The sequence below is a fragment of the Lepidochelys kempii genome, chromosome 4 (assembly GCF_965140285.1).
Source record: "Lepidochelys kempii isolate rLepKem1 chromosome 4, rLepKem1.hap1, whole genome shotgun sequence".
Lineage (NCBI taxonomy): Eukaryota > Metazoa > Chordata > Testudines > Cheloniidae > Lepidochelys > Lepidochelys kempii.
In genome coordinates, this window is record NC_136383.1 from 67,149,877 (window position 1) to 67,177,004 (window position 27,128).

The 27,128-nt window shown below is 39.0% G+C and overlaps 1 long non-coding RNA gene across 1 annotated transcript; it reads left to right on the forward strand.

Moving 5' to 3' along the window:
• Nucleotides 1-1,370: 1,370 nt before the first annotated feature.
• On the forward strand, nucleotides 1,371-26,652 carry LOC144930463 (uncharacterized). Its single transcript, XR_013635640.1, has 3 exons — nucleotides 1,371-1,470; nucleotides 1,659-1,782; nucleotides 23,829-26,652. It is a non-coding gene; the product is annotated as an uncharacterized LOC144930463 (long non-coding RNA).
• Nucleotides 26,653-27,128: the final 476 nt, after the last annotated feature.

The following is a 27,128-nucleotide window of genomic DNA, read 5'->3' on the forward strand; positions in this document are numbered from 1 at the left end:
CTGACATTTATTTTTCTTCCAAATTAGCACAAAATAATGAAATATGAAAATTTTCTAGGAACTGAACATTCTGAAAGATTTCAACTTGACATTTTCAGTAAAAATAAAGCACTTCACCGATTCCCGAAGTAAAATGTTTCATTTTGCTTGGTCAAAGCATTTCTTTCCGCTTAGTTCAACATTGGCACTGTGCTGCCATAATGCCTCATGGGTGTTGGAGCTCAGATGCCTCATGCGCCCATTCTCCTCTACCGGCTAGACTCTATATTTCCACATTCCCTGTGATGCCCCACAGTGGTTCAGTTGGAGGGGAGACTTCAGTGCATCATCTGAGATTAAATTAAGTCCTTAGGAGATAATGGGGGGCATGTGGCACTTGAACTCAGATGGACACAAGTTAGCATTGAATGGACCATAAACTAAATGTTTTGATTTGCGATGACCCAACTTGAAACAAAATATTTCATTTCAGTTTGACGGAAAATTGAAAAGTTTCAGGAAAACTGACACACAAAGGTGTTATTTCACAATGAATGGTAGAGGAACTGGTACAAAAGACATTTATTTTATTAAGATGACGCACATACTTAAACATTTTCATCTCACCCAGATGGGATGGCCTGGTAACAGTTCTGATCAATACAAAATATTCCTCAGAACTATTATGATAAAAAGTTTACAAAGGTGTGTAACTCTGCAATACTTACCTGTCACAACCCCACAGAAAAAAGTGGTGCTGAGCCTAGTAGACTTCCCCACCTCCCAACTTTAATAAAACATATTTTCCTGGAAGGAATTTAGGAGAAAAGTTAAAATGTATTTACACTCCTTTTCAACTTTGTTATTTGCTCTTTGCTTGCAAACAGATTAGTTTCAATGAAATATGGTGAGATTCGTAGGGTCCATTCTTTCCATGATTGCATGCATGTTTGTGAGAATGCGCCATCTCCTCAGGAGTTAAGAAAGAAAGAAAGAAAGAAGTTAGACCCCTATTAAGGACAGACAATGTAACCAACATTGCTGTCACTTTTACTTACACCAAAAACTTTGGAAAATTGAGCTAGCACTATTACCAGTTGCTGCATAAGAAACTTTGAACTCAGGTCTTCGTATGTAAAAAGGTTTTCTCTTCAATTTTGTAAAGAATGAAAAGGAAATCCTGGCAGGGTAGTACACCTTTCACACCGTTCAGGCCATCTGGAGTACAAACTAAAAGGACTGATTCTTTTTTTTACATGGAATCAATGTGTTGCTCTGGCAGAGATAATGGCAGATTAGAGACACTGGTGTATTAGAAGTGGGGTTGAAAGAATGACTCTGTATTGTTTTAATTTTGTAATGTTTAACGAATGCCCTCCTTTTGTAGTGCACAGATGGTGTCTCAGAAGACTTTTCTGTCTAAATATCTGAAACAAATAGTAAATAATGGCATCATCATTATGCAAAATCAAAATGACGAGAGGCATTCAGGTACGTGAAAGTACAACAACATAACATTTTAAAAGCCTTTAACAGAGCCGCCAACTTTCATCTATAAAACTTGAAAACAAAATCAATTTCTGCTTAAAAATAACAAGTGATCTAGTAATTGAAGCAATCTTTACCATACAGGTTGTGCAGTGACAGAAGGAAATGTAACACATTTTTTATTTCGCTAGAGAATGACTCCGAGGCAAAGTGAGCTTAGCCCTCTGAGACCTGCAATAACCCACAATGAGGGCCACAGCCGTCACACAGAAAATATAACAGATAGACGCATGGTTTCCTCGCTCTCAGATACAGGTTGTTGAACAGTTGCCTTTAATATTGGAATTGCTTTATTCGTCTAAGTCTATGGGGTAGCTTTTGTACGTAAGTCATTTATAAACCAATGTAAAACACCATAGGGAAATGAGTAAAGTTACAAATGGCAAAATGTCAACAGAAATTCAGATTTAGAAAGGATAATGTGATTACTGAAGTTACCAGTGTAGACTGAGACATAACCCTATCCTTTAGAAATGCACTGTATATATTGCACATTATCACGAGGTACAGTACAATTGTTCAAAAAGCACACATGAAAAATCTATTCTAAAAACTCCATCTGCTTTGCTAGAAAGGCCAGCCTGCCTGACAGGCAACAAGTCACCATTTTTGGTTGCCAGCTGTTAGACATGCAAAAGCAGGAACACCCGTACTGGGAGAAAATCACTGCACGTAGCAAAAATGAAGATGGTTATAAATATTTTAAAAGGTAAAAACAATTTAGAGAAGAACTAAGCTATCCAAAGGTAAATCATGTAGAAGCAAACAAGGGTTGATTCAAATTTATCATCCCCAACAAAATAGCATTCACACAGTAGTTCACATATATAAAATATCTATTTCATGGGTATAGGTAATCTTGACAAGTTCAACCAAAAGAGACAGATTCAGTTTCCACCTAGTGGTACATTATGTACATCTTTAGCACCTCTGGTAAAGACATATTCGGCATTTTAAGAGATGGGGTTTAATTCAGGTCCCACTGAATTCAATGGCAAGATTCCTACTGATTTCATAGTGTGTGCACGTGCTTAGGAAAATTACAGCTTTGTGGGGAAGGCAAAGATTCATCTAGAAATTGAACTAATCTCTCTCTCTCAACACAGGAGTCTTCCCTCTGTAGATGGGACATCCTAGCAAACATTTTCTAGCTACAATCACATTGATTCTACCAAAAATTACTTTCCTTTACCCAGGGAGGAGCACAGTTCATCCAAAACTTTTGTCTGTTTTAAAATCAAAGCTATATTTTGTGCTATAAAAGGGTATTAACATACAGTACGTGAAAAGGAGAGTTGGCCTCTTATTTAGTGTCCATCATTTTCCATCTGGAAAGAGAAAAATGGGCCTTGGTGGAAAATCTGAGAATGTCTGGAGGAAGGGAAATATAAAGCAAAGTTTCTGTGAATGTTATATTGTATGTTGGGATAACTACTGTACATTACATTACTTTGCTGGAGACATGGATTTGGAAGACGTAAGTTCAGATTCATCACAGAAGGTAACTTGATAGAGTGCCACACAACTGATGATGGCCTTAATCTACTTTTTAAAGGAGGAAGGATGTCCTTGTGGTCTGGAAGCTTGAAGACCTAGGTTTGAATCCCACTTTTTCACAGACATCCTGTGACCTTGGGCAAGTCCTTCTCTGTGCCTCAGTTCTTCACCTACAAAATAGGGAAAATATTTCCCCTCTTCACAGGGGCGTCATGAACACTCAGCTACTATGCAGATGAGTATAGGAATCTAAAACTGGCAAATTTATAGTCAGGTTTGGTTGGTGGACCTGAAGAGAAAGTAGTTTGATATGTGGGTAAGGAAATAAAGTTAATTAGCAATCATTTGTTTATAGCAGAGGAAAATGTAAGCCCTCCTTCCCTCGTGGCCTTCTACTCAGGGTTTCAACATGTTTTAATTTGTCAAAAAAATTAACTGTAGCCATAGGGCCAACATTTTTTCTCCAACAGCTAACAGTGGAAGCCCCACCATTTGGGACAGTTTCAGCTACATGGGACAAAAAAATTAGGAAAAAACCCTGGGGGATTAGCCTGCACTTGTGGAAATCCCAGGCGGCATTCCCACCCTTCTCTAACTACTCTGATTCTATAGTAAAATAAAGACAAGAGACAGAGATTGACTTTGTATCAAATGGCTTTCACTTAAACATTAAGGTTATACCTGCTAATTGCTATATCACAAGGAGTTTAAACTATGTAGGAAGGGAAGAAAGGGTAAACTTTTGCTCCTTATGCGTTACAGGAATCAATATTAGGTATAGTGTCATTCACTATCTTCATTACAATTAGAGTGTAAACAGTATTTAATGGAATATGTAGACTAAATCAAACTGGGAGCTATAAAAACAAGTGAGGACAGAAATAAAGGAAAGATACTTCAAGAAATGAAACATTAGCAATAATAATAATTAATAATAAATAATAAAAGGAGATTCAATCTGGAAAACTTCAGGTTAATATATCTGCAGAAAATAATCCAAAACATATTCAGAGGGAGGAACATACATGCAAAAACTTTAATGCTGGAAGACAACTGGAGATGGTGAACAGGCAGTTAAACACGAGTTTGCGCTCCAGTGTGTCAGAATAAAAGGCCAATGCAACTTTAGGTGAAGATGCAAAGGCATCACATCAAATGGCATGGAAGTAATAACCAACCCATGGTTCAGGTGCAACAGTGCCCATAATATTGTGTTCATTTCTGGACATACTTTTATCAGAAAAATATTGACAAATTGAAATGAGTTCAGAGAAGAATGACTATATGATGAATGATCAATATGGTGCTGGGAATGATTTATGTGGAAAGATTAAGAGCACTTACTATGCTTACTTGGCTTAATTACAAACAGGGAGTGAGAGGGATGATAAAACAAACATTTGAAAGGTGTAAACCCCAAGGAGAGAAAGGAATAATTTAGACCAAGGCAAGGAGATATAATTATTTTCCCTTTTATTACTTCATCTCATTATTCTTAATTTTTCTGAATAGCAGAAAAAAGGGTTATAAAAGTGATCTGTAGTAAGCCATGGAATATTATCCAAAGGAGGTGATGAAATCTCCATGATTTGGGACAGATGGGCTGAATAAAAACAAAACATGTACTACTGGGAAAAAGCCATTTATGGGGGAATATAAATTAGCGCTAATGGATCTTGCACATCTCTTAATTCCTACAGAATAGATTTTGCCCCCTTTCTCAGAATAAGTAGAACAGCTAATATTCCACGGCATGCATCCGATGAAGTGAGCTGTAGCTCACGAAAGCTCATGCTCAAATAAATTGGTTAGTCTCTAAGGTGCCACAAGTACTCCTTTTCTTTTTGCTAATATTCATTGTGACTAGAAGTGCCCAAACCTGGTCTTTTGATTCTATCACTAATTCAGTGGGTTTTGTTGCTGTAGAGCTCATTTGAGCTTCTGACAGTACACTATTTTCATCTTTCTTTATATCCATTGCTTAGCACACTCAGTGCTATCCATTGTTTAGCACTATAACTTACAAAGTTTTGAGCCATCTATATACAATTTTTACCCAGTTGCAAACATTACACTATAGAAATGCTATAACAAAAACATTTTAATAACATAATAAAAGAGAATGTGTATATTATTTCAGTCCTATGGCTACAAAAGTGACACTACCAAGATGAACACTGTTTACACACCTGCTTTTCTTTGTTATTAACATAAAAATGCATACAAACTATAACTCCTCCTGCAAAGACTACAGAGATACTGTTTATTTCCTTTTTAAAAGACACACAACACACAGATGGAGCTCATTCCAATTCCTTGGATTCAGCATCAACCGGAGACATGTTTATTCACTCAAATGGACTTTGAAGAATAAAATAGCAGAATCTGTTTGAACACATGGATCTACAGAAATCATATTAGTAACTTTTTTAGGTCACTGAATGTTCTGTTTTCTGTAAAAAAAAATTCTGCAACCATACCAGTTGGCTTTCAACATCTGTGCCTGCAAATTGATTTCACACAGCCAGTCACATGTATTAGCACAGTTCTTATCAACACATAACAATGGAAAGCAAGTCTGGAAAAAAACAATAAGGCCATATACTCATTATACTCAATGTGAAAGCATACAAAATAGCTTTGGTAAGAAATATATACAGTAGCACAATTACTTCAAATTAAATTTGCAACTTTTTCTAAGTAAATACCCTCACAGCAGTACTCTGCATTCCTCATAGTATTCTCACTTCATATTAAATAGCATGACAGGGCCGTATTTTACAGAATTTTGAACCTACTTGAATATTATATGTCTAAAAGCTCTAGACAAACATGTTTTTAAAGGTTTGAGTTCCACTCTCTAGTGTATTCTGAATAAGGGGTACTCTCCCCTTGTTCTTTTCTGGGTTTGTGATCATCTTAGTAACTATGGCAATGGATCAGAGACCTATAGACTGGAAAGTAAAAGTAAATGTTTTGTCAGAGGGCTGGATGGTTTGGAGGTGGAAGATTTCAGCTGTTAAGAGCCAAATCTAATGAGGTGTGGAACACTCTGACCTGCCATTTGAGCTAAGGGAAGGCTGAGGTTGGTTAGAACCTTGCAGGCCAATGGATGATCAGACCCTGATGCTGCATGTCCATATCTAGACCACATCCTTCCATAGTAGTGCAGCTACTTTGTGACTGTCTTAAGTGCTACCTATGTCATTACATATTTTCTGCAAGTTCTAAACATTTGGAGAAATATCAGACTTCCTCACATTCTCCTGTCTTTCAATTCCTGTGTAGAAACAGCCGTGAGATGTCAAAACTGATTCAGGAAACTCCTTGGTTTGACATTCAGGCACCGTCCTTCCTTAAGCCAGCAACATAAATAAAATCTGGGGTTTGTTTGAAAGTAAATAAATTCCAGAGCAGGTGATAAAATGCACCCTCAATTACACGCCTCATATAGCTGAAGGAAGGTAAGCTTTTGGTAGAGTTATTTGGTAGAGAACTAAAGCTGCGCCAGAATAGAGCCTAGAGCAGACAGTTGGTTCTACAGTTAAAGTATCACAGGCACACATATTATAACTGCAACCCGAATTAGAAAAAATTATGAAGAATTTTCTCTTTCCCCCTGTCCCAGAAAGTCTTTAGTACTGATGTACTTACAGAATTCATAGGAGGAAGAAAAAAAAAACACATTGCAATATATTTTAACAAAAAGCCATCTGACTGAAAATGCCTGCTCTTTTTCAGTTTGTCTTTAATCCCATCCTCTTGTTCTTTAACCAGATTCTTCAGACACCCCACTGCTCCAGAAAATATTCTACTCATCTCTTGAATTCACTTAAACTGTCCACTGTAATTGCCTTCTCTGATAACTTTTTTCATATGTTCATTACCTGTGCTTTAAGTAGTTCTGCCTCAGTTCCTTATTTGCTTCTTGCTTTCCCAGTTGTTAGATTCTGCCCACTTGGTTTTTGACTTCATTAATAGTATACAAAATTGTCTCTATCATATTATAATCAGTCTCTTTCAGAATCATGCACTGAATGTGATTCTGCAAAGTTTAAAAGGTTTATAACAGCCACAAATTTTCCCCAGATTGGAATGAACTTTTTAAAATCACAAACAACTACTATGATTCAAAGCAAAGAGATTTTCTTAAAAACACATGAATGTCTTTATACCAAAGCAAAGATAAGAAAATGCATGTCTCAGTTCTCTGTGCCACTTTCCCTGCTGCTCTAAAACTGCAGTGAAAGAGGCCTGCTGACATTTTATGAAATAGTGATCCATGCCACTTGACCATATATTTGTATGGTGATTTATCTCAGTATACTTAACACAGTCGAATGTCCTGTCCAAGCTCTTTTTTTTTTTCTCTGCCTGCTCCTATAAAATATTTATTCTGGATGTGGGGCTAAATGAGCCCAAAAAGCACTGTCTTGACTGGAAGGAGCACCACCCTCCCTAGGGGACCGACAGAAGAGATGTGCCTAAGGAAGGCACAATCGTTCCCGGGGTTCTGGAGGCCCAGAGGTTACACTCCCATGTGCACTTGCACATCCCTATGGGCTGTGGAGGGAGGAGGTGGAGTTATCACCGCACCTTTCCCCTTTTACTCCAGGGGATACCCGGCGGTGTCTTTGGAATCCCTCATACTCTGGGACTGCAGTTGTGATTGGCTTTTAAGTGTGCTGTGCAAGGGGGAGGTTGCTGGTTCCCCACCCCTTGAAGTCCCATATATACATACAGGCCAGCCACAATCTCTGTTAACCCACTCCTTCCCTTTCCGCACTGAATGCTATTCAGAACCAGTTACAACCCCAAAGAGGTTTAGTCACTAGCAAAATGACATTCCAAGGGACATTGACTATGAGTTTTAAGTATATTCCATTAGTTAAAGATTACAGCCACTAACAGAGTCTGATTTCGTACACTTTATGCAGAACAGAGCCACGTGGATCCGCTCCTTAGGTGTGTCAATGAGGGAATATGGCTTAGGTAAGGAGAGCAGTATAGCGACAACATTCCTTATCAGAAAAAGCTTGTGTGAAATAGTTTCAGCACATGATTGTTTACTTAACTGTTGATTCTATTGCTCAGTAAGGCTCTGATCCTGCAACTGGACACTGCTTGGAACAATGCTCTGACAAGCGCTTCCACTAGCCAATCGGATTGCAGAGTTGAGGCCACAAGGAGTACTTACTATGGGCTAAATGCACAAAAGGACCCGGACACCTAAAGTGGCAGTTAGGTGCCGTAGTACAACATGTTGATGCCACTGAGAGCCTCAAAACCCCTACTCAGCTGCCCAATAACCTTGTAGGCACCTAAGCTTCCACAATGAGCATGTACAAAACCACCTAAATCTGATACCGCCAAGCTGCTTGGCACCCTTGCTTACACCTAAGCCCTGGCAGGATTCTCATAATAGGCATTCCCTGCCTATCTAGCCTGTGGGGCCAGATCTGGGAGACATGCTCAGAGCACACTTCACCTTCACAAAACTCAACCAGGGCCAACCAGATCTCATATGAACGTGTGTTCCAGAATACTGAATAGTTGACTGCTTAGGGGACTCACCTGGGATATAGGGGACCAATTTCATAAAAAAACCTTTAGTTGCTGCTGTTTAACATCCCCCATAGTTACCGTTGGAATAGAAAGTATTTCATCGCCATCATCATCAGAGAACACACCACCTGACTTTTCCCCCAAATATAGAACAGAAATATCGATGGAATGCTTCTGCCATTTGTGCATTATCATGGAAAATTCTACCATTTTCATCTAGTAACCATTGTTAGGATTCCTTTGGTTGTTTGTTTTATATACTTTGTAAACTTTAAAATATATGTATATGTCAACTGATCATTGTTGTCTGATGACCATAGATTTAATCAGTGTAATCTTTTTTGACAACCAGGATTGTGGCTTTACAGGCATGTAATAAAGTGTCCTTAAACAGTTACCAATTATGATTCACACTTTTCTGTATAAATTCTTTTCCTCAGCTGAGTTGGCCCATAATGGTTTTCAGCATTGTGAAACTGGCCCTTTTAGTGCACCAAGTATATATCTCGGTGGTTTGGGTTTTATTTTGTTTCACATAACAAATAGATGTGGGGAGAAAGTGAGTTGTTCAAAGGTCAGCTCAAATATGGGATATGGAAACTTTAGAGACCAAAATCTCTGATGACTTACACCCTGTCTCATCTCATTGACCAACTCCACAGATTTCACTGAAGCTGTATCCATGTTTCTGAGAAAAGAATTTAGCCCATTGGGGTTTCACAAGCGATCTCAATCAGACACTCCTCAGGGCAGAGGCACAAATGTGACAGAGAAGAATTTGGCTCATTACCTTCAGCTGTTTAAGTCAGCACAAAATATGATCCTAGAGCTTTATTTTCTGACCTTTAGAGGAAAGCGACAAGAGATATTTCTGATATTATCAATAAATATAAATCCCGGTATCCCAGCTGTTGGCCACAAGACAAGCCTTTTACTGTGCTAAAAAAGAGGGGAGATGCTTTCCGCACAATTTGAGAGTATATCCTAATCCTACATCACCTTTAGCCCCTCTCTCCCCCCACCTCCCAACAACTAGTATGAACCAAAATAATTTAGTTCTTCATTCTGGTTTATATGTAAACTCTAACTGGTTTCGCCATAAAAAATTTCACACAGACTACAAATTATTTTTCCAGTTCTGCCTGATTTTATGTAAGAAGAGTAACTGCAGCTCAACAAAAGCAAAGACTATATTCCATACCGCTGACTTCAACAAACATTCCACTCCAGGATTAGCATTGTAGATTTTTTTAAACTTGTGTGCTTGTGCTTTCAAATGTGAAAAACACACCCCTTCTTCAAACATTCACACACGCAAAATTCATTTCTTTTGTATTTTTTCCCCCAACCAAGAAATCATTCAGAGCTGATAGAAAAGAGGGGGCAGGACAGTGCACTAACCATAAAATACTTCTTTTATATTGAGGGGGGAAAAAATCAAAATCCTACTTCTTATGCACACATAGACACTTTAGGGATGGTAAAAATTACTTCCAGGCAATCTTTAAGTAAATAGATTGATGCAAAGTTGAAGTATGTTCTGTTACATTAAAGTATAGGAAGGATGTCCTGCGGCTATTAAATTTAGAGCATCCATATTTGGTTTTGAACAATAGCTATAGCCTGTTAGGCACAATACAGTTTTACTTTCTTAACTGCTGGATATAATGTTAATCAAAGTCTAGCAGTGTATACTCTGGGGCAGATCCTCAGCTGATGTAAGCAGCTCGTTTGGAGGGTATGCTCCTCTCCCTGGATGTATATCAGTTATGACACTGGAAAGGGAGAAAAAAGAAGACCACCTGGCTATGAAAATGCTAGAGCTGGTCAGAGAATTTCTGACAAGAGGTTTCCATTTGAAAATGCTGATTAGTTCAAATGCAAAACATTTCGTAGATTGTCCATTTCAACAAAACGCTGAAGAAAAAATAATGCTTTGATAAGGATGAAACATTCCATTTTGATCTTTTTTGGAATAGAGCTTTTGAATTTTCTTTTTTGAAATTACTTTTCATTTCCATTTTTTAAAATTTTACATAAAATAGAAGTCAAAACTGGAACAAAACCGTTTGATTGACCCGGTATAATTTTCTATGTATTATTTACCTTCCTGGGAAATAACATGGGTTACAAAGTATTTTTGGACCCAGCTATACAGTTGGCATCTCCAACACTCCTGTGCCACTTAATAGTGACTGGTAGGTGACTAGTATTACAATAAAACAAACTAAATCCAAAATTATAAAATACTTATAAATACAGAATTAAAGACATACACCATTAATCCATATATAATGACTCTGCCATTTGCCTTTTCCTTATTTTAGCAGCTGACCATGCAACTAGGGCCACTGCTTGAATAATAGCTACATTCTATTTTCTGAGCGATCATAGACAAAGGCATCTGGGACAAAAACATAGAAAGCCAGTTTGACCTCAAATTGGCAATACAAATTACAATGTAATAAATAATGGGGTAGATCTTCCACCTGTTCTAAACTGCACGGACAGAGGCAATTACATTTCTCAGTGCCAGTATATCGGTTTTCTAAGTAAGCTGTCTGCATGGATTTGAAATAGAGAACTGTAAAGGCCCACCTTAGAATGTTATCACATAGACTATGTAAATATTTGGCATATCTATGAGTCATTTTAACAAGGGAAAAACCAAGGTGACATATTTGGAATAGAAATAACTGCCATAACCAGTTGCTTATTAATATTCTGTAGTATTGACTTGATTAGGGATTTCACATTTTTAAACTTAAATCTAATCATTTCCGATTCGGAGACATCTAGTGAATACAAAGAATTTTGAATATGCTGTAACCAAAGAAATCTATAGTAGACAGTCCTGCTGAGCTATTCCACTGAGCAGAGCCTTGGCAAATGCTGTGGGTGCATATTATGAATATGCAGCCAAAACTTAATACTATGATGTTGCATTTTGGACAGAATTGAATTCATATATGTTGCAGCATTAAGAGGAGGTATTATTTGGGAGACCAATAATCTTCCTAAGAAATTTGTTTCAAATCACCTCTGGTCCTATGGGATCATCTCCATATTTCTGCACCGTACAAAATTTGAGTACATACCTTAGCCTCAAACTCTCTAAAGACTGATTCAATTAAGATTATGAGTCCAGATCAAATGTAACATAGCTTGTGTTGAATTTAAGGCCTTCTCTTTTGTTACTTGAATATGCTCATCCCACAAACCATTCTGTGACAACTAGATACTCAGGTAAGGGAAAGAGATAACTTGTTCAATATTTTGCCCATGCAGCTTCTATCTCTGAGAAAGACAACTGCTTTCAGTTTTGGAATAATTTATTGAGAGGTTGAACCATAAACAGTATAAAGCAAATACACTTAATAAATGCTTCAATCCCAAAGCTGTTTGTGACAGTAAAACCATATCGTTTGCATATAATGAGACAGACACAGTGTTATTCATCATTTTAAGGGGAAAATACTGAACCTCTTTTAATGGTAAAACATCACTGATATCAAAATTAAAAAGAAAAGCAACCCTGTCCATCTCCCTTTGTAATTGGGATGGAATCAGTTGATTCCCCACCCAGGCCTATTTTAACCTTGGCCACTTTTCATCTGTGAAGAGCCATTAGAAGAATATGTAACAGGGGATCTGTACCAGAAATCTCCAGTTTGCTGCACAGACAGTGCCCATCAGTGGAATCAAAGGCTGATTTTTAGATCAACAAAATCTGCATACAATGCCCCCCCCCCCAAGGAGCCATGTATTTGTGGATCTAATAAGAATGAATAAAACAATTAGTTGTAGTGGAGCAGGCATTTCAGAAACCAGCTTCTTGCTCAGTAAATAAATTACTTTTCCCTGCCCAGTCCTGCCCTACCCTACCCAAAATATATCTGGCCTAAATTTTTAAAGCAACATCCAATTAACTAATTGGGCGGTAATTCCTGGAGTCTTTCCTCTCCCCTTTTTTATAAAGTGGAGTGATAATACTGGTAGCCCAATGTGAGGTGAAGATCCCTGTATTATTTATATTAGAAAAAAGTATAGCCAAAACAGGTGCCACCAGTCACTCTTCCCCTTAAATACTTCCACAAGGATATGCAGCTTTAGACACTTTTGGCCTAATTTTCAGAAAGGTGTCGCGTACCTGCAGTCCTCATCGACTGCAGTTTGCACTGTGAGTGGTCATCTCTGAAAATTAGACCCAAGGTTTCTCAGATTGGAAACCCAGAAATTAAGGCACCCAACATTAGAGCGTACTTCTGGAAATTTCATCCTAGCCCTTTTATAGCAACAAATATTTTACATGATGTATGTATTATCAATGTGCTCTAATGGAGCTAAATCCAGCAACAATCAAAGGGATGGAAAAAATGGTAATTACATAAGATTACTACAATCTCAATTAATAATTTCAAACATTTGATTTCTCTAATTCAGAGCTGCAACATTCTACTGCTCATGATCAAGTTGTAACCCAGTAGCCAAAGAGTAGTCTTTCCTTCTGCCTTTTATCATTTTTTCCAAATATCCTTGGGCCAGATACTATAGTGTTGTTTCTCTTATTAAAACTCAGGAGTCCAACAACATAAAACAATACCCAAAACAATTAATGTTACAAGCTGGGTTTACAGAAATCTGATTCTCCTGGCAAGACTGGTGCCTTTGTTACATAGCGCTGGGTCTGAATGCTGTCACTCAGTCTCTTTCCACCATAGAACATCTGCTAATCTTCTCAGCTATATGAAGGAGCACAGCAGATCTCCTGTTGCTTCTCCCTGTGTCTTCCACAGAACAAAGGGGGAGGGGAGAGGAGGGAGTTCCTCTATCTCCTAGAATCCATCTCTCAAAATGTGTCAACTCACAGGGCTGGAAGAGTAAGCAACTTTCTTCTCCCCAAACTGCCTTGATTCAAGGGAGGTGGCTACATCACCCACCTATGGCTATTCTCATTAGGGAAAAAAAAAACATTCACTCTGCTTCAGCTGTCAAGGATGGAATACAAGGGATGACCCTATCTTCCTCCTTGCAGTTGTGTCTAGTCTCAGAGAGAAAACCTTCCCCCGCATAATGTGAAAAGCGTGTCTGCTGTAGTTTTGCTTCCTCGTGTTATTGCCCACTGAGGATTTACACAGGTAATTCCTCCTTCTGTTAAGAGCCTCCATGCACCAGTGGGTATAGACCCTCCAATTATCAGCTACACTACCCCAGAATACTACTACTCCTCTAGACTTTCATTGCTTTTAAAAGCTATTACACTCATCAGTAAACTGCTGGAATAATCTATGTTCAATGCTCTATATATTTTGCATGCTATCTGTTTCTGGAGTCCATTTATCAAGATCAGTCACGTATGATTTCAGAAACAGCAGATGTCCAAAGTTCAGACTCTCTGGAAACTTACATTTAGTGCCAAGAGTAAGTTTTTTTACAAGCACTCTAAAATGTTGTGTGCCCCCCCCCCCTTTTTTTTTAAGCATTTAAAACAGGTTTTCATTACTTCCTGAGCTCATGTCTCCAGCGGAAGCTTGTCAAGTGGAAATTTGTCAAACGCTTTATAAAACGTCCAGATGCATAGGTCATTTGTCTTGCAATATTGACCTTCACTGCAACTTCTTGAAAAGAAAAGCTAGGTGGTTGGCTAGGTAGGAGGGAAGGTTGTCTTGAAGAACAGCAGCCAATACCCAAGGAGTCTCAGCTATATAAAACATCTTAGGAAATGTATGCTGCTAAGGTGGAGGCTGGAAAAGTGTTGTGTGCTTTGGGGTGGTTTTTGTTTTGGGGTAGGGTAGGGGATAGAGTATATTAAATCATTAGAAAACAGAAAGTCAGAATTTAGGAACCAGAAGTTTTCAAAAAATAAGAACAATTTTCAGTTTGCTCATTGCAAATTGCCCCATTTTCACAGGTGTCAAAAGCTTTTCACAAAACAAATGTGCAACAAATTTCTTGGAAAAGTTGCCATGTATTTTATCCCTGTTGGCAATTTGTTAGCAACAATTCCCCAACTGCAAATACTTTTCACAGGTGGCCATTTATTTTTGTACCGCAGTGGTGTATAATATACTATCTTGTGGGAAGTAAATCCAGGCAAACACAGAAGCAGAAGCAACAATGTTTTACTGAACAAATGCCAACATCCTGCTTCATACCCAACAGCTGACACTCCACTGATAGACTCCACTAGTATCTTGGCATTCCCCTGCTTAATTTTATTTTGTGGATTTTTGCACTTGTAGCTACACCAGTGCAAACTCCTAGAGAGAAATCTTGACCTCCCTGAAGTCAATGGGAGTTATGACACTGATTTCAATGGAGCCAGGATTTCACTCGTAGTGTAGATGTACTTGTGCAGACTACCTGGGATTAAAACAGTGGCATAAACTTGCATAGCTACACAAGTGCAAAACAACCCAGTGTAGACAAATCCTCTGCTTACAACTATATGGTGGCCTTATCATTCCAACTTAATTGGGGTCCAAAATGATGTATCACTCTGATAATTTACCTGAAAAACACACTGAAAGTAAATACAAATTCTTTATAAAACGTAAAGATTTAGCTGCAAATCCATGCAGAAAATCTTTATGCAATAAGGCCCTAAGCCAACGTCCATTGAACTCAATAGGCGTCTTTCCAATAGGTTTGGGATCAGGACCTATAAATCTTCATTTGTTTGCTCAGCTCTTCTGTAAAGACAAGCGCACTTACATCTGGCACATTACATGAGGGGGCTGATTGTCCTCACAGAATGGTGTAAGCCCCCTGAATTTAGTAGAGTTGCCCCTATCATATACCAGTGCAAATGAGAAGAGAATTAGGTCCTCTGCCCTTCAGCAAAAACTTAGTTAATAAAATAGACACATGCTGATATGCAAAGTGAACTTCCACGTAGCTCTTCAGTGCTTCTAGCAAGTAACATCTGTTAGAATTAAACAGATTCTTCCCAGTTAGGAAGCACAAATGCCTAGCCAATTGTTGCATTGTACTCAAACTTTTAAAGTTTCAACATTAACTTTTTTATTTAAAGAATATTTTCTTGTAAAAATAAGAAGAGAGAGACAAGGTCAGAAAATGTGGGTAGAAGCAACAGATGGAGTGTACTGGTATGTTTGTGATGTGGCTGGCAGCTGACGTCTGTGCCACCATTTTTACATAGAGTTACTCAGGGAACTGAACAACAGAATTGGCTCTAATTCAGTGAATGAGATCTTGTATATATATTCAACCATAATATTAATAATGCCAGAATGAATTTAATTTTATTAGAGTTGGTGCTGGCAGCAACCCCTAAAATTGAGGTTGCAAAACAGTTTATATTGTAGTTCACTATTTTCATATGCTCCTAATAGTTTCCACCTTTGGGGATGAAATTTTATATGTTTGGTCTTTTTCATAAGGTAGTTATTTGGGGATGGGCACTTAGGAAGGATGAAGAGGATTCTGAGGGGAAATCATTCAGAGTTAAAAATAGAAAAAAAAATTTGACAGCAAAAAATGATAACCCCTACCTTGAACAGGGGTACAGCATGGAAATATTACAATTTGTAGCTTAAGGGGAAAGGAGATGATCTCTTCCTCTGTTTTTAAGTAGTGCTCAGCACTGAACTTGCCATTCATGATGTTTAACTCATAAAATGTGAGCAGGCAAGTAGAATCATAGAAATGTAAGGCTGGATGACTTCTCAAGGTCCCTTCAAGATCAGCCTCCTTTGCTGTGGCAGGAACAAGTAAGTACACTTAGACCATCCCTGACAGGTCTTTGTCCAACCTGTTTTTAAAACTTCCAGTGATGGGGATTCCACAACCTACTTTGGAAGCCTATTAGAGAGCTTAATCATCATTATAGGTAAATAGTTTTTCCTAATATCTAACTAAATCTCCCTTGCTGCTGATAAAGCCTGTTATTTCTTGTCCTACCTCAGTGGACATGGAGAACAATTGATTGCTATTCACTTTATAACAGTCCAGTATTTGAAGATTATCAGGTGCCCCATCAGGCTTCCTTTCTCAAGACTAAATATGTCCAGTTTTTTAAACCGTTCCTCATAGGTCAGATTTTCTAAACCTTTTATCATTTTTTCTCTAAACTGAAATCTCTCTAATTTGTTGACATCTGTCCTAAAGTATGATGCCTAGAAGTGGAAATAGTACTCCAGCTGAGACCTCACCAGTGCTGCGTAGAGCAAGGCAATTACCTCCCATGTCTTATATATGACACTCCTGTTAATACACCTCAAAAGATATTAGCTTTTTTTTTTCAGCTGCATCACATTGTGGACTTATATTCAATTTGTGATCTGCTAGAATCCCAAGACCCTTTTCAGCAGGTCTACCACCTAGCCAGTTATTCCCTGTTTTGTAGTTGTGCATTTGATTTTCCTTTCTAAGTGAAGTACTTTGCACTTGTGTTTATTAATTTTATCTTGATGAATTTAGACCAATTCTCCAATTTGGCAGTCATTTTGAATTCTAATCCTGTTCTCCAAAGTGCTACCAACACCTCCCAGCTTGGTGTCATCTGCCAATATTATAAGCATACTCTCCACTCCATTATCCAAGTCATTAATGAAAATATTGAACAGTACTGTTCCCAGAACTGAACCCTGCAGGACCCCATGAGATATGCCCTCCCGTTTTGACAGCAAACCATTGATAACTATTCTCTCAGTATGGTCTTTCAACCAGTGCTGCACCCACCTTCTAGCAATTTCATCTACACAATGTTTGCTTATGAGAATGTCACGTGGGACTGTGTCAAAATCCTTACTAAAATCAGGATACCACATCTACTGCTTTTCCCCATCCACTAGTCCAGTCATTTTGTCAAAGAAGGAAATTAGGTTGATTTGGCATGCTCTATTCTTGACAAATCCATACTGGCTGTTCCTTGCAACCCTATTATCCCCCAGGTGCTTACAAATTGATTGTTTAATAATTTGTTCCAATATCTTTCCAGGTATCTAAGTTAGGCTGACTGGTCTATAATTCCCTGAATCTTTTTTGTTCCTCCTTTTAAAGATATTTAGATACTGCCCTTCTCCAGTCCTGTGGGACCTGACCTATCCCCTTAGGAATTCTCAAGGATAATTGTGAATGGTTCCAAGATTGCTTCAGCTAGTTCCCTAAGTTACCCCAGAATGAATTTCATCAGGCCTTGCCAACCTGAATACATCTAATTTATCTAAATATTGTTTAGTCTGTTCTTACTCTATTTGGGTTTGCTTTCTTTCTCTTTTGTTGTAGATTTCTCAAGAGTTGTTCCTACCCAATAGAACTTTATCCAAGAGAAGGACTTTGTCACATTCACTACTATGGTGTTGTCTGCTAATGTGACTATTCCTTATTTCAGGAAGCAGACTTTTATAATATTCATTTTGATGAGTGTATTATTACTCCATTCTGACTGGCTACTGCTATTGGCAATTGCCTTCCTTTTCTCCTATGTTCTAAATTAATTCAACCCGCATTTGTCTCCCTATCATATTGGGCAGTAAAAAGCACCAATGGGCCAGGCATTCCCATTTTTTTTGGTAACAGCGCAATGTACTCACAAGCAAATGTATCTAGGAATGAAGGGATAAAGTCACATTTTGTATTTAATTCAGAAATACTCCTAAAGTGTGTCCAAAAGGAAGAAAATCATTACCTGCACCCCACCCTTATGTGTTTCAATAGACATCCAGTGGGCCACCCTCCCATTCTAGGTAGGCTGGACCCAATAACCTCTTTATTAGGTTCTGCTTTGCACCTGAAAGCACTGTGGAAGTTGAGAAGCACAAGAAATACACAAGAGGATTGTTTGAGTTATTGTAGTCTGAATGTTATTCCTTTGTGCATCTCAAGTTAAAGTTTCAGAGTAACAGCCGTGTTAGTCTGTATTCACAAAAAGAAAAGGAGTACTTGTGGCACCTTAGAGACTAACCAATTTATTTGAGCATGAGCTTTCGTGAGCTACAGCTCACTTCATCGGATGCATACCGTGGAAACTGCAGCAGACTTTATATATACACAGAGAATATGAAACAATACCTCCTCCCACCCCACTGTCCTCCTGGTAATAGCTTATCTAAAGTGATCATCAGGTGGGCCATTTCCAGCACAAATCCAGGTTTTCTCACCCTCCACCCCCCCACACAAATTCACTCTCCTGCTGGTGATAGCCCATCCAAAGTGACAACTTTTTACACAATGTGCATGATAATCAAGTTGGGCCATTTCCTGCACAAATCCAGGTTCTCTCACCCCCTCACCCCCCTCCCAAAAACCACACACACAAACTCACTATCCTGCTGCTAATAGCTCATCCAAAGTGACCATTCTCCCTACAATGTGCATGATAATTAAGGTGGGCCATTTCCAGCACAAATCCAGGTTTTCTCACATCCCCCCCCCACCCCCATACACACACAAACTCACTCTCCTGCTGGTAATAGCTCATCCAAACTGACCACTCTCCAAGTTTAAATCCAAGTTAAACCAGAACATCTGGGGGGGGGTAGGAAAAAACAAGAGGAAATAGGCTACCTTGCATAATGACTTATCCACTCCCAGTCTCTATTTAAGCCTAAATTAATAGTATCCAATTTGCAAATGAATTCCAATTCAGCAGTTTCTCGCTGGAGTCTGGATTTGAAGTTTTTTTGTTTTAAGATAGCGACCTTCATGTCTGTGATTGCGTGACCAGAGAGATTGAAGTGTTCTCCGACTGGTTTATGAATGTTATAATTCTTGACATCTGATTTGTGTCCATTTATTCTTTTACGTAGAGACTGTCCAGTTTGACCAATGTACATGGCAGAGGGGCATTGCTGGCACATGATGGCATATATCACATTGGTGGATGTGCAGGTGAACGAGCCTCTGATAGTGTGGCTGATGTTATTAGGCCCTGTGATGGTGTCCCCTGAATAGATATGTGGGCACAATTGGCAACGGGCTTTGTTGCAAGGATAAGTTCCTGGGTTAGTGGTTCTGTTGTGTGGTATGTGGTTGTTGGTGAGTATTTGCTTCAGGTTGCGGGGCTGTCTGTAGGCAAGGACTGGCCTGTCTCCCAAGATTTGTGAGAGTGTTGGGTCATCCTTTAGGATAGGTTGTAGATCCTTAATAATGCGTTGGAGGGGTTTTAGTTGGGGGCTGAAGGTGACGGCTAGTGGCATTCTGTTATTTTCTTTGTTAGGCCTGTCCTGTAGTAGGTAACTTCTGGGAACTCTTCTGGCTCTATCAATCTGTTTCTTTACTTCTGCAGGTGGGTATTGTAGTTGTAAGAAAGCTTGACAGAGATCTTGTAGGTGTTTGTCTCTGTCTGAGGGGTTGGAGCAAATGCGGTTGTATCGCAGAGCTTGGCTGTAGACGATGGATCGTGTGGTGTGGTCAGGGTGAAAGCTAGAGGCATGCAGGTAGGAATAGCAGTCAGTAGGTTTCTGGTATAGGGTGGTGTTTATGTGACCATTGTTTATTAGCACTGTAGTGTCCAGGAAGTGGATCTCTTGTGTGGACTGGACCAGGCTGAGGTTGGTGGTGGGATGGAAATTGTTGAAATCATGTTGGAATTCCTCAAGGGCTTCTTTTCCATGGGTCCAGATGATGAAGATGTCATCAATATAGCGCAAGTAGAGTAGGGGCTTTAGGGGACGAGAGCTGAGGAAGCGTTGTTCTAAATCAGCCATAAAAATGTTGGCATACTGTGGGGCCATGCGGGTACCCATAGCAGTGCCGCTGATCTGAAGGTATATATTGTCCCCAAATGTGAAATAGTTATGGGTAAGGACAAAGTCACAAAGTTCAGCCACCAGGTTAGCCGTGACATTATCGGGGATAGTGTTCCTGACGGCTTGTAGTCCATCTTTGTGTGGAATGTTGGTGTAGAGGGCTTCTACATCCATAGTGGCCAGGATGGTGTTATCAGGAAGATCACCGATGGATTGAAGTTTCCTCAGGAAGTCAGTGGTGTCTCGAAGGTAGCTGGGAGTGCTGGTAGCGTAGGGCCTGAGGAGGGAGTCTACATAGCCAGACAATCCTGCTGTCAGGGTGCCAATGCCTGAGATGATGGGGCGCCCAGGATTTCCAGGTTTATGGATCTTGGGTAGTAGATAGAATAGTGCTTTTCCTGGTATCTATTAAAGTGCTCTATTAAGAGACAATATTTTAGGTTAAGTCAATCATCAGACAAAGTGATGTTAGCAGGTAGATAAACAGTAAAGCTAAAAGAATCAGACCTTGAGTAATTTTCGTACTTCTGGAGGAAGCAGAGACATTTATTAGTGACAACAAAAGAGTGGCTGACAAACTGGAAAAGTTCTATATAGGCAAAACAATTACCTTATTGTACATAAATTCAGTACTGTCATGCAGTATCAGAAGGAGAAAATAATGTGAATTTCTTGTATTATTTTTCCATTTAAGGGAAGAATTCACATTTAACCAAACTTATCCTTCAACTCAGTCTTTTACAAACCTTTATCTAGAGACCAGATTCTGAGATTTTTGCTCGACTGGGAAAACAGTTGTTCCTCAAGCCAACTCCCATTGAAATCAATCGGAATTCTGTCTTGAGTAACAGCTGAATTAAAGGAAAAAAAATGTGAGTATGTAGCTTAGGACCTGACCATAGATTTGAAGTTAATCTTGACTCATTGCTTCATTGATGCAGGCAGTATCCAATCCCTCTCCCCATGGGTTAAGTACTGCAAGTCGTGTTTGCCACAAACTCAGTTTCCTTTAGCCTGAGATTTTTGATGCCATTCTTAAACCTGTGCTCTCCTTCACAGCAGCTCTATGAATTGTCATTACGTCAGGGGGAGAGTTAATTTCTTAATTACTTTATGGGACTGAGAAAAAGCCCCTGTTGGATCTAAGGGACTTTCACATGCCTTGCAGTCAAAAAAATGACAAATGAATGACAGCACACACAGGAGAATCTTATCACTAACACTTCACAGCAGGCAAGCTGATTTGCCTGTCACATATAAGAAAAAAGAAGTTTAGCTCATCCCTTAACCACATAAGTAGTAGCGCCTCACATTTTCACAGCTGCAATGCTGTAAAAATAGGGGAATTGGTATAAACAGAACTTTAAAAAAAATGTTTCTCTGTTCTCAATTCCCTTTGTTAATTTGGAAATGTCATACATCGCAGTTAATAACAAAGGATTGTAGGCAGTGCCTAAGGTAAGTACAGTACATCAATATACATCCCTTACAGGGAGATCTACACTCATAATTGCTTTGTGACGGTAACATATTATACAGACAGACTAAAAATGGACCATAGCATATTGAACCAATGTACAACACCCATTGTCATCAGAAGGAGTTCTGTGTGCACGGCAAGGATAGTATGTGACCCTAGATGACCATGAATTGGCATTGCAATAGGTCTCAGGTGCCCATGGTTAATAGGTACAGATTCTCTTTCTCCTTCCTGTTCTCCTGTTACAGTGCTATCATTTTAGACCAAAGGCCTGCTCCTGCTTCCATTTAAGTCAGTGGCAATTTAAGAAAATTAGTCAGTTTCTCAGTTTTTTTACGGTATTCTTTATTATTAAAACTACTTATTGAATAGTAACAGATGTACAGTGAGGTACGATGTGACTTTGTATTACTGAAAAGTTTTGTGCAAAGACAGAGTGATGGAAGAAGGAGGTGAGCCAGATATGTTGTTCCATCAGAAAGTGTCAAATAGACTCTTAAGAGTGTGGGTAAATACTGAATCTGAAGTTTGAAACCCCCTAACATTCACTAGATAAGAGTCTGATTCTTCTGTGATGTATACAGTAGATCCTCGCTGTAGCGCCCATCACAGTAGCAAACCTTGGGCTATAACGAACATGGTCCCTGGATCCCACCTGCAGCCCCACACAGTGTGATGGGGGCTGAGAGCTCTGTCAGCCCTGCACTGTGGTGGGAGGCAGAATGCCCCTCTGGCCCCGGGGCATTGATAGGGGCAGAGTGCTCCTCATACATACATTCTAATCTTTTAAATGTACATAATAAAGGAGAAAAACAGGCATGTTCCCGTCAACTCTTGCCTCCAAATCCTTCTACAGGAGAACCACACTAGTTTTATTTCTAAATGTTCCTCTCCATCAGTGGCAGAAAGGACTTAATTGGCCCCTTACTTAGAAAAAAGCACTAATTGGATAAAGGAGAACACAAATAACTTAAGATGAAATTCACTCTTATACAGAGACCTCACAACTCTCAAAATGGGGGTTAAGTGGTGTACAAGGTTTTTGCATGGAGGGAGTTTCAGCCTTTATATCTACACATAAACACATCATGTTCCCAGACAGTTTTTTAATGTGCTAATTGTTGAAAGCATTATATACAAGGTGAGAGAACAGAATCTTTGACAAAATATAGAAACATTGACTACTGTTTGCAGTTCCACTGAGCAGGCATACCACTGATGTTATAAATATTCAGGTTAAGTTGCTAGAAACCTGCTTAGTTAAAGGTTAAGCACAAAACCTGAAAACAAAGCAAAAAATCTGAAGTATTTGTTTTTATCTGTTTATTTGTTTTATGGTGGTTCAGGAATCTTTACATTTTGTTTAAATTCATTAGAAAATGTTTGAATCTGATTCTGGATGTTTTCTCCCTATTTCTCATGTGGTCAGGTACAACAACAAAGAGAACAAAAGCCAAACCCAAACAAACTAAAAACCTCCATGCACTTTTCTCTTGTCCATGCCCCAGAGATGAAATTCTGGCCCTCTGGAATTCAATGACAAAACTCACATAGCCTTCACTGGAGCCAAGATTTTGCTTGACTAGTATATGTAATGTGTTGCTTTCTTTGTCATCTTTATACAGCCTGTGTTCCTCTGCTGTGCTTTCATTCTTTCATTCCAGGGTGATTTAATACTGGATGTTCAAAGAACTAGTGATCAGGCCATTTCTGATAACTATAGTCCATCTTAGACTCGGATTTGATGCAGGAAGGTCTTGTAACTTTAACTAGCATGGAAACACTCTCAGTTATTATTTAACTGATATCACGGACAGAGACTGTCATTCTTAGTGGATACCCTGGTAATTACAGCTAAGCAGAAATCTGACTTTTACTCAGGCTTCACTCATAGGCTGTAATTTCTTTAAATTGGGAACCATTTTGCTCATGACATTTTTACCCATAATCTTTATAAAGCAAGGAGACATCAATGTCTATTTCAGGTTTTGAAAGTAGCTGGGTAAGATATAAAGCCTAACCATTATCTGTTTTTTTTAATCCAGCAGGGAAGAGGAATGAAATAGCAGTGTCCTTCAAAGCAAAAGAACATTTAGGAAGATCATGTAGTAGTGAGGGGTGCCAACAAAGAGGGGCTACCCATCCCCTTAACAACCTAGCCCAGAGCTTGGATTACCAGACTATGCATTGGGGGGATCTAGGGAATTGGGAAGAAGGAACTTTCCCTTCGCTATAAGATGGAGAGCAGCAGCAGAACACCTACCGAAGCTCTGATGCTTTTGTGCCCGTCTCCACAGTGAATCTATTCTCTGTGGCGCTGGTGATCCATTCAGCCCTCCACAAAATCCACTGCAGAGGAGCATTCAGAGAGCCAACAAATAGAGCTATGTTCTGCAGTGCACACCGTTCCTTGAGCACACTTTCAAAGTCCTACCATGCACCATTTACATTGACACCACCGGTTCTGCTGTAGGATCCTCCTTCCTGAAGGAAAGATGGAGATGAGCAACAGGATTTCTCTTAATGTACTGTACAGAGATGTCATTGGATGAAAAAGAAGAACTCCTTTACAGCAGCAAAGAGCAAGATTTCATCACTGACTCTGCTGAAGATCAATGGACTTAATTTTACGCTTACGCTGATATAACTCTATTCAGGACAGTGGAGCTAAAATTGGTAAGAAAGAAGAAGCAGGGCCAATTGTATCTGAAATTAGCAGTAAAAGAAAAATGAAAAACAAATTGAAAAAGAAAAAAATGGACTCTGTGCTATTATTTTTCACCACATTACTTAATTATAAATACTACCAAAACAACAGCTAACTCAACAGCTAGTACCTGAGATGTAATTCAGGGCCAGTTGTAAGGCTGCCACATAATCCATTTTTTAAATAAAAATAAACATTTTACCTGTTAATTTGACGTCTCCAAGTCCCATAAATTTTCCAGCACAGACTTTTTATATCTTTGTATAATAACTATTAAAGGCAACTTAAGTGGCAACACTTTGATTTATCACTGCTGAAACAATGATCCTTTCAGATCAAAAGTGCTATGTAAAAAATGTGGTAGTAACCCATTTGCATGTATAATAAACAAGAAACCCATAAAGTGAACTGAGGAAGCTTGAAAGCTTTTTGCAGTGTACAGAGTACGCAAAGGATGTTGGTGATATTTGAATCTCAGTTACACAGATATAAATGGAATTACTGCAGATTTACATCTGGATTACTGAGTCAGAATCCAGCCAATTGTTTATATTTTTGCCCTGTTTGAATGAACAATGTTTCTGAGTCATTGACAGCACTGAACCAAGCCTGTCATGAGATGGCTGAACCAGTGTAGCATCTTGCAAAACAATCTCCCTTAAATTTTACTGCAGTCAATTGATGTCCAACATGGGATGGACACCTAGGCTTTACATTCTGCACCATAAAACAAAACAATCTTTTGCTGGCTCAGTCATAAGTTATAAGTCATAAGTTAGGCCTCTGACCAGGCCTGTATTTTGGGTTAAAATGGGGAAATCCTTCCTCCTGCTCCATCTTCACCCGCAACAGCCTCCCCCCCCCACACCCCCTGGAGGAAGCACTCAGACATTGTTTTCTGGGCCCTGATTGTATTCTGCCCATTCCCAGCCCTTCTAGCTGCTGGAGGACCAATTCTCATTAGTTCTGCCAGCAGCTGACCCTAGGTGACCTCTCTAGGCAGTTTGGGAGTTTTAAACTTGCTGCTCTTTTCCTCCAAAAGAGCACTTTCTTTGGGTCAGGGTCTCCAGCAGGTACACCTCATCTCATCACACAGCATCCTAAGGTACCTATGTATCCCCATTTATTGTACAGAAGCCTAACTCAGGCTTTGTGGATCACAGCATTCCTCCTTGTGATTTTTCTAGGCACCTAAAGGTTAGGAGTTGTGAGACTGAGCATCACAGCACCTTAGTCATGTTTGTAGAATTATGCCTTAGGTACTTTTGAAATTTTCCCTGTATTTTTATCTTTTCCTTTCCAGCCCACACATGGTGAACAACTGTGTTACCACAAAATTCACAAAAAGAAAGTCAGAAGAGAGGAACTGGTTGTTAGGATATAGATATTCAGGCCTGTCTGTAAAGGCCTGTACTTTAAGAATTTAGGTGTATTCTTATCACTTGGGTGGTTAGAGGTATAAAAGAAAGAATCAAAATCACTGCCTGTCAGTGTAAGGTCCTTCTCTTACTGTGACAGTCTGAGGCCCTGTTCTTAGGCTAAGGCCTTTGGCTAAGCGACAGAGGCAGCCATAAGCTGGGAAGCGACCGGTCACATCCTCACTATTCCAAACTAGTCACATTGAAAGAAGGTGCTATTAGGCTGTTAGGAATACAATCCTGTCCTGATAGTGCCTATCACCTCCAGAGAAAGGGAAGTGCCTAGAAGATGTAAAAGGAAATTGAGGTTGATAGTTTTCTGTCTGGTAAGAACTCACTTATCAATAGACACAGCTGGGAAACTCTTATGTCTTTATAGATGTAGTTGTGAAATCCTCACTTCTGTATTGTTTTATCATTATAGTTCCCACTTTGCTATTGTTTATTGGCATGGTCTCTGTCTGGTTCTGTGATTGTTTCTGTCTGCTGTATAATTAATTTTGCTGGGTGTAAACTAATTAAGGTGCTGGGATATAACTGGTTAGCTAATCATGTTACAATATGTTATGATTGGTTAGTTAAATTTCAGTAGAATGATTGGTTAAGGTATAGCTAAGAATATTACTATATAAATTAGGGGCAAACAGGAAGTAAGTTGGGATTAGAAAATAAGGAAAAAGGAACTTGTATTTAAGCTTGCTGGAAGTTCACCCCAATAAACATCAAATTGTTTGCACCTTCGGACTTCGGGTATTGTTGCTCTCTGTTCATGCGAGAAAGACCAGGGAAGTGGGAGAGTGAAGGAATAAGCTCTCTAACACTGGTTACATCAGATTTCAACCAAACACTGAAAAAACATTTCCCAAGTACCAAATAAAATGATTTCACTGAGGTCATAGTAATTCAATTCTCATATAGCCAACCTGAGTGAGGAAATAGGATAAAATATAGAAGTCTAGTGTAAATCCAGAGTAATTCTACTGATTCAGTAAAGTTAGTCTGGATTTATACTGGTCTATCTGAGGTCAGAATAAGCTTTATTACTATTTTTACAAGAGCGAATGTTTATGCTTGATAACTAGAGCAAGTACACTTCCCACACACTATACTGAAGCTGGCTTATGGTATATTTTACACAGAATTTCCCCACCAGTAAGGAATGTTCAGAAAAAGAAATAAAAAATAAAATAATTCATAGAGTAAGCCCAAAAATCACTTGA